Source organism: Hypomesus transpacificus, unplaced genomic scaffold (assembly GCF_021917145.1).
Source record: "Hypomesus transpacificus isolate Combined female unplaced genomic scaffold, fHypTra1 scaffold_194, whole genome shotgun sequence".
Classification (NCBI taxonomy): domain Eukaryota; kingdom Metazoa; phylum Chordata; class Actinopteri; order Osmeriformes; family Osmeridae; genus Hypomesus; species Hypomesus transpacificus.
This window is the reverse complement of record NW_025813739.1, coordinates 129122-139526: the sequence shown is the minus strand read 5'-3', so window position 1 is coordinate 139526 and position 10405 is coordinate 129122.

Below are 10405 nucleotides of genomic sequence, written 5' to 3'. Positions count from 1 at the left end.
AGTTTTCAGCTATTAGCAGCTGTTATCTGTCTGCAGAGAGCTTTAGACGGATGGGGAGAGAGAGCCAGGCTGTGTTGAGTCGACCTGCAGCAGAACACACATCGCAGAGACGGGTCGACGAGGGGGGATGGAACACACGCTCTCTCATCCGTCGGCTTCCATTCTGCAAACACTCCGAGCACCGCAAAGTAGATGGAAACAAACATGGCGCGGATGTGGTTTGCGGATGGAGCGTGAACTCTGATCCTGTCGCCTCGGCTCTCCCTGTGATCCTTTCGTCTTTGGCGTGTTGATGACATGATCCCCTGGCTGGGGTGTTTACAGAGGGACGGGGACGGGGGGGTAGGGCTCTGGGGAGGCTGCGTGATGGGGGGGGGGGGGGGGTTGGTGATGAGGGGGGGGGTGGGGGGGTGGAGGGGGGCGGGTACAGGGTGGGGGGGGTGGGGGGGGGGGGTGGAGGGGGGCAGGTACAGGCTGGGGAGCGCCTTCAGGGGCGATTCTTCCCAGAACTCTCAGGTTGTCTGATCTCAGCTGGCGAGGCCTTTTGAACAAGTGTCTCTCAGCAGGGGGTCCTCAGCCACGACGGGGGGGCTGAGCGATAAGAGCCCCGACACCTTCGCCTGGCTCTGGAGGTTATGCAGATGAGACAGGAGAGCACTCCCCAGAGCACCACCCCAACCCGCCTCTCCTCCCCCCAGTCTGTCTGACTGCAGACGAAGGTATGGGGCTCTTCAGGTGAGGGGGATGGAGATGTGAGTGTTGCTGTTGGCGCTGATGAATCGTTGCGTTGCGAGAACATACAAAGAAAGCAGTTTGGTTCAAACAGAGCCACCCCAGTCCCACAAGGAGACAGCTGTGGACCCTGTTGCCTACCTTAGATCGCTGCAAACAGATTCATCATCTGTTTTATTATATTTGAGTTCAAACAGCCATCCTATCATGGTATATTATTCTGCACCTGTGCGCTGTGTTGTGTAATGCTTCTTAATTGGAGAATAACATGGACATGAATCCAGTTGCTTCTGGTTGAATACCTTTATTTCCCACGGCCCATAGCCTTATTATAATAAAGGACAAACCATAATGTCATTTGAAGGCATCAGTGTTCCTCCTAAACCCAGCCGCACATGTTTACCTCAGTGTTGACCACAGTCCTTTCAGTCTAACACATGTTGAGGGTTTAGTTTTCTAGCATCACTCAACAATAGCTGACATAGCTTACAAATAAAGCGCCCTGCTGTTGACAAGGAAGATCACTTCGTTTAGTGTGAAAAACGTCAACCAAATGAAAGGACAGGAAATATCCTTGGCATTTTTTGATAGGATCCCAAAAACCAAAAGAAGAGGCTCCTTTTAATGTTGTACCTCAAGAAGGTAGTGAATGGTGATAGCTAGAGGGCATATGGCCTTAATTGGGTTGATGGGAGATGTGAAAACACAGGGATGAGAGCCAAGTGCTTTATCTAGCGGCACACTTCCCAGGGTCTTTAGGATAGCCCCTGGCTTCGGCTCGTCAGGCCGTCCGCGCGAGCCACGGCGTTAATCACCAGCTTTACTCTTCTCCAGCGAGTCCCTTTCCAGGAAAGCTCCTCTGAGATAGAGCTTTCAAATGTTTTCCTGGTACCAAAAGTGAATTGATACATACGGATGTCTTTGTTGGAGTGCGATTTTGACTGTTGACTGATTACTTTCATTTTGGAAGGGAAACATTCTATTTGACAGGTTACGATGACAAATACAAATCTATCCATTACCACGCAGTGTAGAAGTTGGCGGAGATGCAGAGTAAAAATGAAGAAAGGTTACAGCTCATTGGGCTGTGACTGTCCCAGACAAACACAGGGAAATATCCACATGTCTTTCAGGGACTTCATTTTGAGGAAATCAATATAGATGGGCCCAAATGTTGGAAACAAACAAGAACACCAATGTTGGATTATATTCCGCGGGCACAATGGCGTGAATACAGAAACGCCAGGCTGCGGTGGCTGTCTTGGTTGTGTGAACACCAATCAGAAATACATTTCCAGAGCGGCCTGTTCATCGTCTCCCCTTCACCGGCTCCTAAACGACCCACTCACGACAGCTTGTCTCGACAGAAGGGCATCATCATCTGTATCACTAGGTGTTTATTGGGCTGAAGTAGAGGGGGCTCCAACTGAATACAAACTACAGGGGGTTTGCCCTTGTTCTCTTAGATCGATAACAGAGTCAGACAACAGCAACATCCCTTGACAGTGGTGGATCAAGAAAATGGAAGTGACCATGATGTATGCACATTTAGCAGATGCTCTTATCTAGAGCAACTTACAGTAAGTACAGGGACATTCTCCCCGAGTAAGCAGGGCCTTGTCCACAGACACAACGTCATCTGGCATGGCCAGGAATCGAACCAACAACCTTCTGATTTATAGTCCGACTCCCTAACCGCTGAGCCATCTGATCCCCATTTACAATGTACATGAGTACCCTGAGGTAACAAATAAAATATTTCACTTTCTCTCATCCTAGTTCATTTCTTTTGCTGAAAAATAAAACAAACTTGTTTATTTAGCATACTGTTTTATCCAAGGCAATGTACAGAAGGGCAGTGGGTAAGATTTGAACTTATAACCTCTTGATCAGCAGTCAAACTACCACTGAGCTCAAAAAAGAAAATAAGATTTGCTTCAGTCCACGCAGGTATCATTGCGAGTCCTTGTCTCTGTTCATCTGTGTGTTGTTAACTCTGGTCTTCTGCTCGGGCCTGTGTTTCTCTAACAGCTGTTGCCCAGCAAGTCCCCAGGCGGCTCTCAAGCCTCCATCTGATGTCACTTTGTCTTGTGTCAGCAGGCCAGGGCGTTTCTGTTTTCCCATCAACACCCTCACCCTGGGCAGCCTGCCGTCTGGCGCAGACCACAGCCCCTAGCCTGCTTCCTTAACGACACACAAACGAGGGTCACAGGCGAGGCATTAGATTTCATCTGTGTATCTGGTGAAGAAGGCCAAAATGTTTTCCGTGTTATCAAGCGACAAGATGTCGCTGTGTCCTGGATTTATGAAATGAGAGTGATTTTGTTATTTTTTGTCCAACATTTCACCAAGTATTGAATGTTCCCGATCCTGAGTTCCTTATCCTCAAAAGGAAATCTAGCCGGTAGCGCCGAGCCCTGAGTCTGTCCCTGGATAAACAGCTCCCCAGATAGATGCCTGCAGGCCACGATAATGCCACCGCCGATTAGAATCCTTGACACAAATCCCGGGCCCTGTTTGAAGCTGCAGGTCCTCTCCTCGCTCTCTCGTTTTCTCTGGTTTGTAGCTGTCTGCTGATGACACAGCCCCAGGAACAGGGACACAGATCAAATGGATTCTCATGAACTATTACTGCCAGTTTGATTGAACTGTCAGGTCAGCAGCCATCACTTTTTGTTTCGGACAAACATGACAACATTGCCTTTATCCTCGCTGTTGTGGCCACAGCAACAGGGACACCAGCTCTTTTTGTCGTGGCCTTGGATGCTGTTACTCCTGTACTGCATTTTTATGTGTAGTTTACAGTAGTAAGGGGGAAATAAACGGTGATGTTTGGCGGGGTATCGCTCCGCGAAGGCCTTAGACTCACACCCGAATGGGGTAGGGTTGCAGCTCGCTTTTAAAGCTTGTAAATTCATTTCCGAGCTAAACAAAGTTTATTTTATTTGTGTTTGGTTTTTCTCAGTCACAGGGGGATATATCAGAGTAGCTTTGGCTGTTACAGAACATTAAGCAGCCAGTTCTCCATCTCTCACCGGAAGGCTTATACCTCAAGTTTCCTCTCACATCACGACACACAAAGGGATTCCCTGCTCATCCTTCCATTCCCCCCTCCCTCCCTCCCTCCCTCCCTCCCTCCCTCCCTCCCTCCCTCCCTCCCTCCCTCCCTCCCTCCCTCCCTCCCTCCCTCCCTCCACCCCTCCTTCAACCCCCCCCCACCCCACCCCCCTCCAACCCCCCTCCATCCATAAACATCAGAGAGCTCGTAGCCCCCTAGGAGAGGAGAAGCACTGATTTGCATGACCTCCCTCACACCCCCTGCTGAGAGTGCAGCTCCAGCGTGGGCCCTGAAAACGTTCCGTGGGCTGAACCATTAGTGATTTATTAAACATTAAATAAACCGTCTAACGAGCAGGGGTACGTCCATATAGCGGCACGCGGGGAGAGCTGTATGTGCTGAGATGGGTTCATATCGGAAATTCGCCCACACACCATGGACGGCGTGTAACCCTCCACTGGATGCAGCAGGTGTAATGATGTGCTGTCAGTCCATTAGCCTGCCCGCTAGTGTGAATCTGCTCAGAGGTAGGTGCCACAGGGAGAGGACTTCTTCACTATCAATGGAAAAGGCTGACTTATTTTGTGCGCCCAGGTTCTCAGTCTAAACCTCAGCAGCTTTCGTGTGCCATTGGAGCCTGCCTAATACCCCTTGTCCAATAGAAACCAAGTCTTGATGGTCACAAAGCGGTAAGCACCATTCTCTGGGTTATTTATGTGACAGCCTTTAATGCCACACACACACACACACGTGCTGCATGGACATAGCTGGGAAGAGATAGCACATATTAATGGCTTCCTAAGGGAAGTAATTAAATCATGTGTGGATGTGGTACCTAATCTCTCTCACACACCTATCTTCAGACATAGTGAAGCTGACACTTAAGTTTAGGGTTTCGTTTTTTAACTATGCCTTGTCCTTTCCTTGTCCTTTTCCTGATGAGAGTCTGTACGGTTGACACCAATAATATGTAACAGACATGGTCACGCCCCGTCTGAGGTATATACAGCCAATGTTCTCCCACACCTGGGATCGAACTCTGCACCTCCGATTTGTCAAGCGCCGCCACAACCAGTTACGCCAACAAAGACCTAGTTTCCTACGGGATATGGTAGCTTGTATACATACTTGGTGAGTGACTTTAACCAATCTACACTGGATTATTTCGGTCCGGGTCCCGAAACGCGCCCCCCCCTCCCCCAGTTACTACGCACTAAATGTGAACAAATATATTTTTTAGACTGCTACACATGTTATACATCATTGGAAAGCTACGATTCTTGTGCTTCCATAGAAATAACCAATTCAAGATCAACTCGCAACAGCAAGTACCGTCAACGTCTTTGTCCGGTGACCATACCTACAGCAAAGTCAGAGAAAAAAGTTACTACTTACCTACGATTTCTTCGGAATGTTCCAGGTATGCACACAACCCATCAAAACCTCATCTGCGTGTTCCCAAAGGTCCAAAGTATCTAACCATGTCGAAAAGTTGTCCAAACAATGAATTATATCCACACATAGCCACGATCTTGTTGCTTCATTCTTCTGAGTACAAACGCGGGGATAGTCTTAAAATGGCCGCTAGCCATTTCGATTGACTCCTTGTTTGACCCAATAGGAGCTTCCATGCCCCGGTGACAGCCCTCTAAAGCCAACTAGGTCTGTGCGTCAGCCCCCCCCCCCCTCTGCCCCCCCACACTTGTTCTAAACGATTATTTCCAACTGGCTTCAATAGGGACCCTTCTCACTGGCTTTGACTGGCTCTGAAATAAGCTAGTTAGCCTTGTAGCTTAGCGCTAGTTGTAAATGGCGATACCCCATTTGCCAGGTTTCTGTGGAGCCTTCAAAATAAAAGTCTATTGGGCAATATCGTTGACAGAATCAGTGTTCTTTGTGCGCCAATCCTGGGAATCAGATGAAGCACTCCAATGTGTTCATGCTTCAGTTTTTGTGTTTCAGTAATACTAATGAATGATTTAAGCAATAAGCCCCAAGAGGCCGTGGTTTACGCTGATTTTAGAACAGGTAAGGGGAGTAGTTAGGCACGACGCGAAGCGGAGTGCCGAAAACCCCCTTACCTGTTCTAAAATCAGCGTAAACCACGGACTCGCGGGGCTTATTGCTTTTCTAAAACTGTTACTACAAATATTTGATATGGTTTCATCAATAAAAACAATTAGAAACAAAATAGTTTAATAATAAACCGTCATTCTTCCGCTACTACAAAGTATAGTTCCTATATAAATTGTTGCCACGCAACAGCCAGATGGACATCTTTGCCGTCTTTTTCCATTTGAAATATTCGATGCGCAGTAATATGGAGTGTTAAAGAATGTTATGAGGACAACCTGTGAGGTTATGCTGGATTTTACAACGGCATGGAACGCGATATAGCCAATCACAATCAAGGATGGGAACAACCAGTTTTAGAATTAGTTATTATATATGATAGTTCTAAGTACCAGCTTTCATTAGAGATAGCAATTAAGAAAATACATTTTACATTTTTACCCTAAGAATTTGACCTTGGTTACAAAGGTTCATTCTGGAGTCTCCAAAAGGCCCTTTTAGAAAACGCCTGGATGTACTCTTATAAAATCATGTGTCAAATATGAATATATTGTGGCATTATGTTTGACTTTTGATTTGAATTTGGTAAGGCTTCAAGCTGTGGTCCAATTCTGTCTTCCAGCTAATACCTACCACCTCTAGGCTTCTTCAGGCCTCTGTTTTTAAAACAAAATCTAGGCGGAAATAGAAACTTTCACTTTCCTTGTGTTCAAGCTTCTATTACTCAACACCAGTAGGACTGACAGGGGTCCTGACATCAAGGAACATAACTTCAGAGTGTCAGCTTTCAAAAGAGACCATTTACATGCATGTACTCCAAATGGTTCAAGAACAGCTTTCAATTTACTTTGGTTATGCTCTTTAGGCGTTTTTAGACACATTTAACAGGATTCCTAAAAGGTTTAAATATAGTAATAAACCAAGACTATATTCATTGCTGACTGCAATTACATTCATCCATAAACGAGTCAAAACTGTGTGTAACTGACTAACTGTCTAATGTGTACTCACTAAATTAATTTACTGATGCCGCAAGATTCGGAGGAAAAACACTCACACCATCTGTTTGAAGGCTGGACTAGCCATGAGACAAATCTGAACTGTTTCTCATTCTGGTATTCTTCAGCCTCCTCCGTTGAACTATGCGAGAATAATTGCAGGGTTGACTGTTCCCTTGGCTATGTATAATGAGCTGGAGAATATCAGAACAATGCACCAGGCAGGAGAATTGTGGGTTGGCTTTCCTTGTTCAAGGGGAGTTTTATCGGTCTTGTGCAGCTATATGTGTTGTAATTGCCTGTCCGACACACATGAAATAAAACAACCACAAAAAAATCACAAAATGATATTCTCTTTTGTCACAATGACCCGAATAATCAAGACCCCCAATACGTGCTGCAGTGACAAATGATTAAATAACAAGTAACGACTAAAAAACTATTCCCCGTTCGATAAGTGTCGGGCATTTTTGTGTGTGATAAAACGCGAACGAGCGAGAGGCTCGGCCCAAAGGAATTACAGCCGGCGGTGTTTGAGTAAGTCATCTGTGAATGATAGCGGTCATGTCACGAGCCATGAGCCATGAAACCTTGTGTTGCCCTTGATGATGACTGCTGTGTTCTAACCCTGACCCCTTCATTAGCTCCAAAGCTGGTCTCTGCTCCCTGGGGACACACCGAAGGTAATTACAGAACATGATATTATTAATTACCTCCCGTAGGAGCAGGACGGGGTCGCTTCACAGATGAGTCGAAGCGAAGAGGCCTATTTGTGAAATCTGTGGTTTCATTCCTTAGTGGGTAGAATTATACATGAACCGACCGAACCACTTGATAGGAAGGTAATTCCTTAAAATCACTTTCACATTTTTTATTCTGGAAAGTAAAGAGATTTTTCCGTGAGTTTAGTGGAGTTCAGATGCACAGCACACACACACGGTGCAGAATCATTGTCCGTATCGTACAGTGCGTGCGTTCTGCAGCTGAAGATGAAGCAAACATCCTCATTGAAGGCGCCCGTGCCGAATCTCTGCATATCATTAACCCCACGGCACCATTCTGTCACCACACTTCAATCCGACTATAAAAATACAGGCATGTTTTTCATCAAAGGGCACAAATGCACAAACTGTGCCATCATCTGTTTTATTTTCCCTTTTTTCCCCCCTTTTTTGGGTAAATGACATTTAGCAAAGTGAAAAGAGGATCATTATCAGGACAACAAGCTCTGCAGGGTGTCAGAACAGCCCGCAGGAGTTGTGTTCATGCATCACTTTGTCCCTTTAATCAAAGTTGTTTTATCAGTGAGGGTAAAGATAGAAACAACCATGTTCGTGTGACGGGATTGTCTGCTTGGTGTTGCGTAATTTGTACGTTGAAAAATATCTAGGCTTTACCTTAATGAGATTTCCCTTTCATTGTCAGCATCAGTGCCTTGTCTGAGACAAGGGATAAGTCTGCAGCAGGGAGATATAGAGCCAAGCGCCATATCGTCTACTATGGGGTCTCGCTCATGCAGGGCGACACAAAGAACAACAGGAAAGTGGAAAAGAAACTGCAATAAATGATTGGAATCATTTGTTGTACGGTAAGGAACCGTGTGGGACTGACCACAGCGTGCAGTTAAACATTATGCTGATAGGGAATCTAGTGTGATGAATACCCCGAATACAGAAACGTTATTCAAAGTTTGTTTTGCGGAATTTACATTCCTTTTTTATTTCTTCTGACCCTTCCTGGCCGTTATAGATTCACCAGTGACCGATGTATTCTCCTTTTGTGTGGCCGGAGAAGGTGAGAAGCAGTCTCTGTGAGAGCCAATTAAAGCTTGTTTACTTTCCTCCTCTGCCTAATAAACGTCACCGGCTCCTTTTAATGACCAGGAAACAGTGTGTGATTAAAATAAGCCTTGGGGGCGACCGCACGTGAAGCAGAAACACTACGTCTGCCGGACTGCTTCGTCACATCACTAAACCAACGTAATACTCGGGATACACAGACGATCAAACAGATATTGTATTAATAATTATAACAATAATTGGGTTTGTTTTGCGTAACAATGTAAAATAAATTATGTTCAAGTAGACTACTTGGGCCAAAACAAGCTTAGAACTATCGTCTAATGCTGCATGTTGGTTAGATATTTTATTTAGTGTACTGTAACCATGCATAACACACATTGTAGTCATACAGGCATATATGATGTTTTACAAATACATATTTAATCTTAATGGAAACTAAATCGTAATAGAAGATTGGATGCTGTTTTAGTAATAATTCATTATAAGAATGTGAATGTGAAAACGTCAACAAGCATGAATCTATATCATTTGTGCGGGTCTGGGCCGGAATGCAGCCTTCCCGCTCTAATTCAGAGTTCCTAAGAACTGTCATGGATGCAGTCAGCGATCTCGATATGAAACCTGTAGGTCAGAGTGAAATTGAATTAGAAAGAGAGAGTGAGTGAGCGAAATACTGAGTGGGATAGGGGGAGAGAGGGAGAGAGAGAGCAAGTGACAGAGAGAGTTAATGCTGGATCATGAGAGAGTGAGCAAGTGAAAGCGATATAGATAAGGAAAGCAAGAGAGAGAAAGAGAGAGAGAGAGAGAGAGACAGAGAGAGAGATAGAGAGGAGGAGGGAGAGAGGGGGAGGGAAAGAGAAAGTTCTTAGAAGAAGTGGCATACACTGAAGAGATAAGCACACAGGAGAATATGGATTCTTTATCAAGTCCTGCTTCAACTCCTTAATGAGATGGTGAAGCTTGGAAGACTGGCCCTTCAGAAAGGGAAAAAAAACACATATAACTGTTCAGTTATCTCTCTTTTCTTCACTCAATTGGATCTGAAGTTTAATTATTAATGACATTTTGGTAAACCAATTCGTGCATCTGACTTGAAAGACTAAATGAACATTGGCAGGTTTTATTCTGTAATTGGTTCTTTTTAACCTTTTCACCGAGCAGATCCTCGTTAGGTGATAAGATGCTGCCACATTTGAAAGCCTAAATCTGAGTCTGTCACAGGTGTCAAAATTGTAACCAGGGCAGATTGAGAGGGTTTAAAGTGTAGTTGAGACACTAAGGGTTGATTAACCCTACCCCGAGCGTGTGGATTATTGACAACATCCAGACGCTGTCCATGGTGCTTACACCACTGTTGGGAAAATGAAATCGTTGAACTGATCTAATACCCACAAAAGCACAAGCACGTACTTACACACACATGTTCACATAGTGTATATGGCCATAGTTAGGCATGCTAGGCATGGGTGCATCACACGTTTTCGAAAACGAAAGACATGGCATGATGTATATAGTAACGTTCCTTTTATGGGTAAATCAAATCTCGTTTGACAAGGCATGGTCGATTGAGTAGACTTAACCCACACACGCACGCACGCACTCCCATACATTCCAGAGCGTCGTAGCAGACGTTAATATTCAACGTTTTGTGAACAAGTGACTATGTTCAGCGTCCAGGAGTCAGCACTGAGGGGACTCTTGTGGAAGTCAACACTAGTAGGCTAGGGGAACTGACACTAACG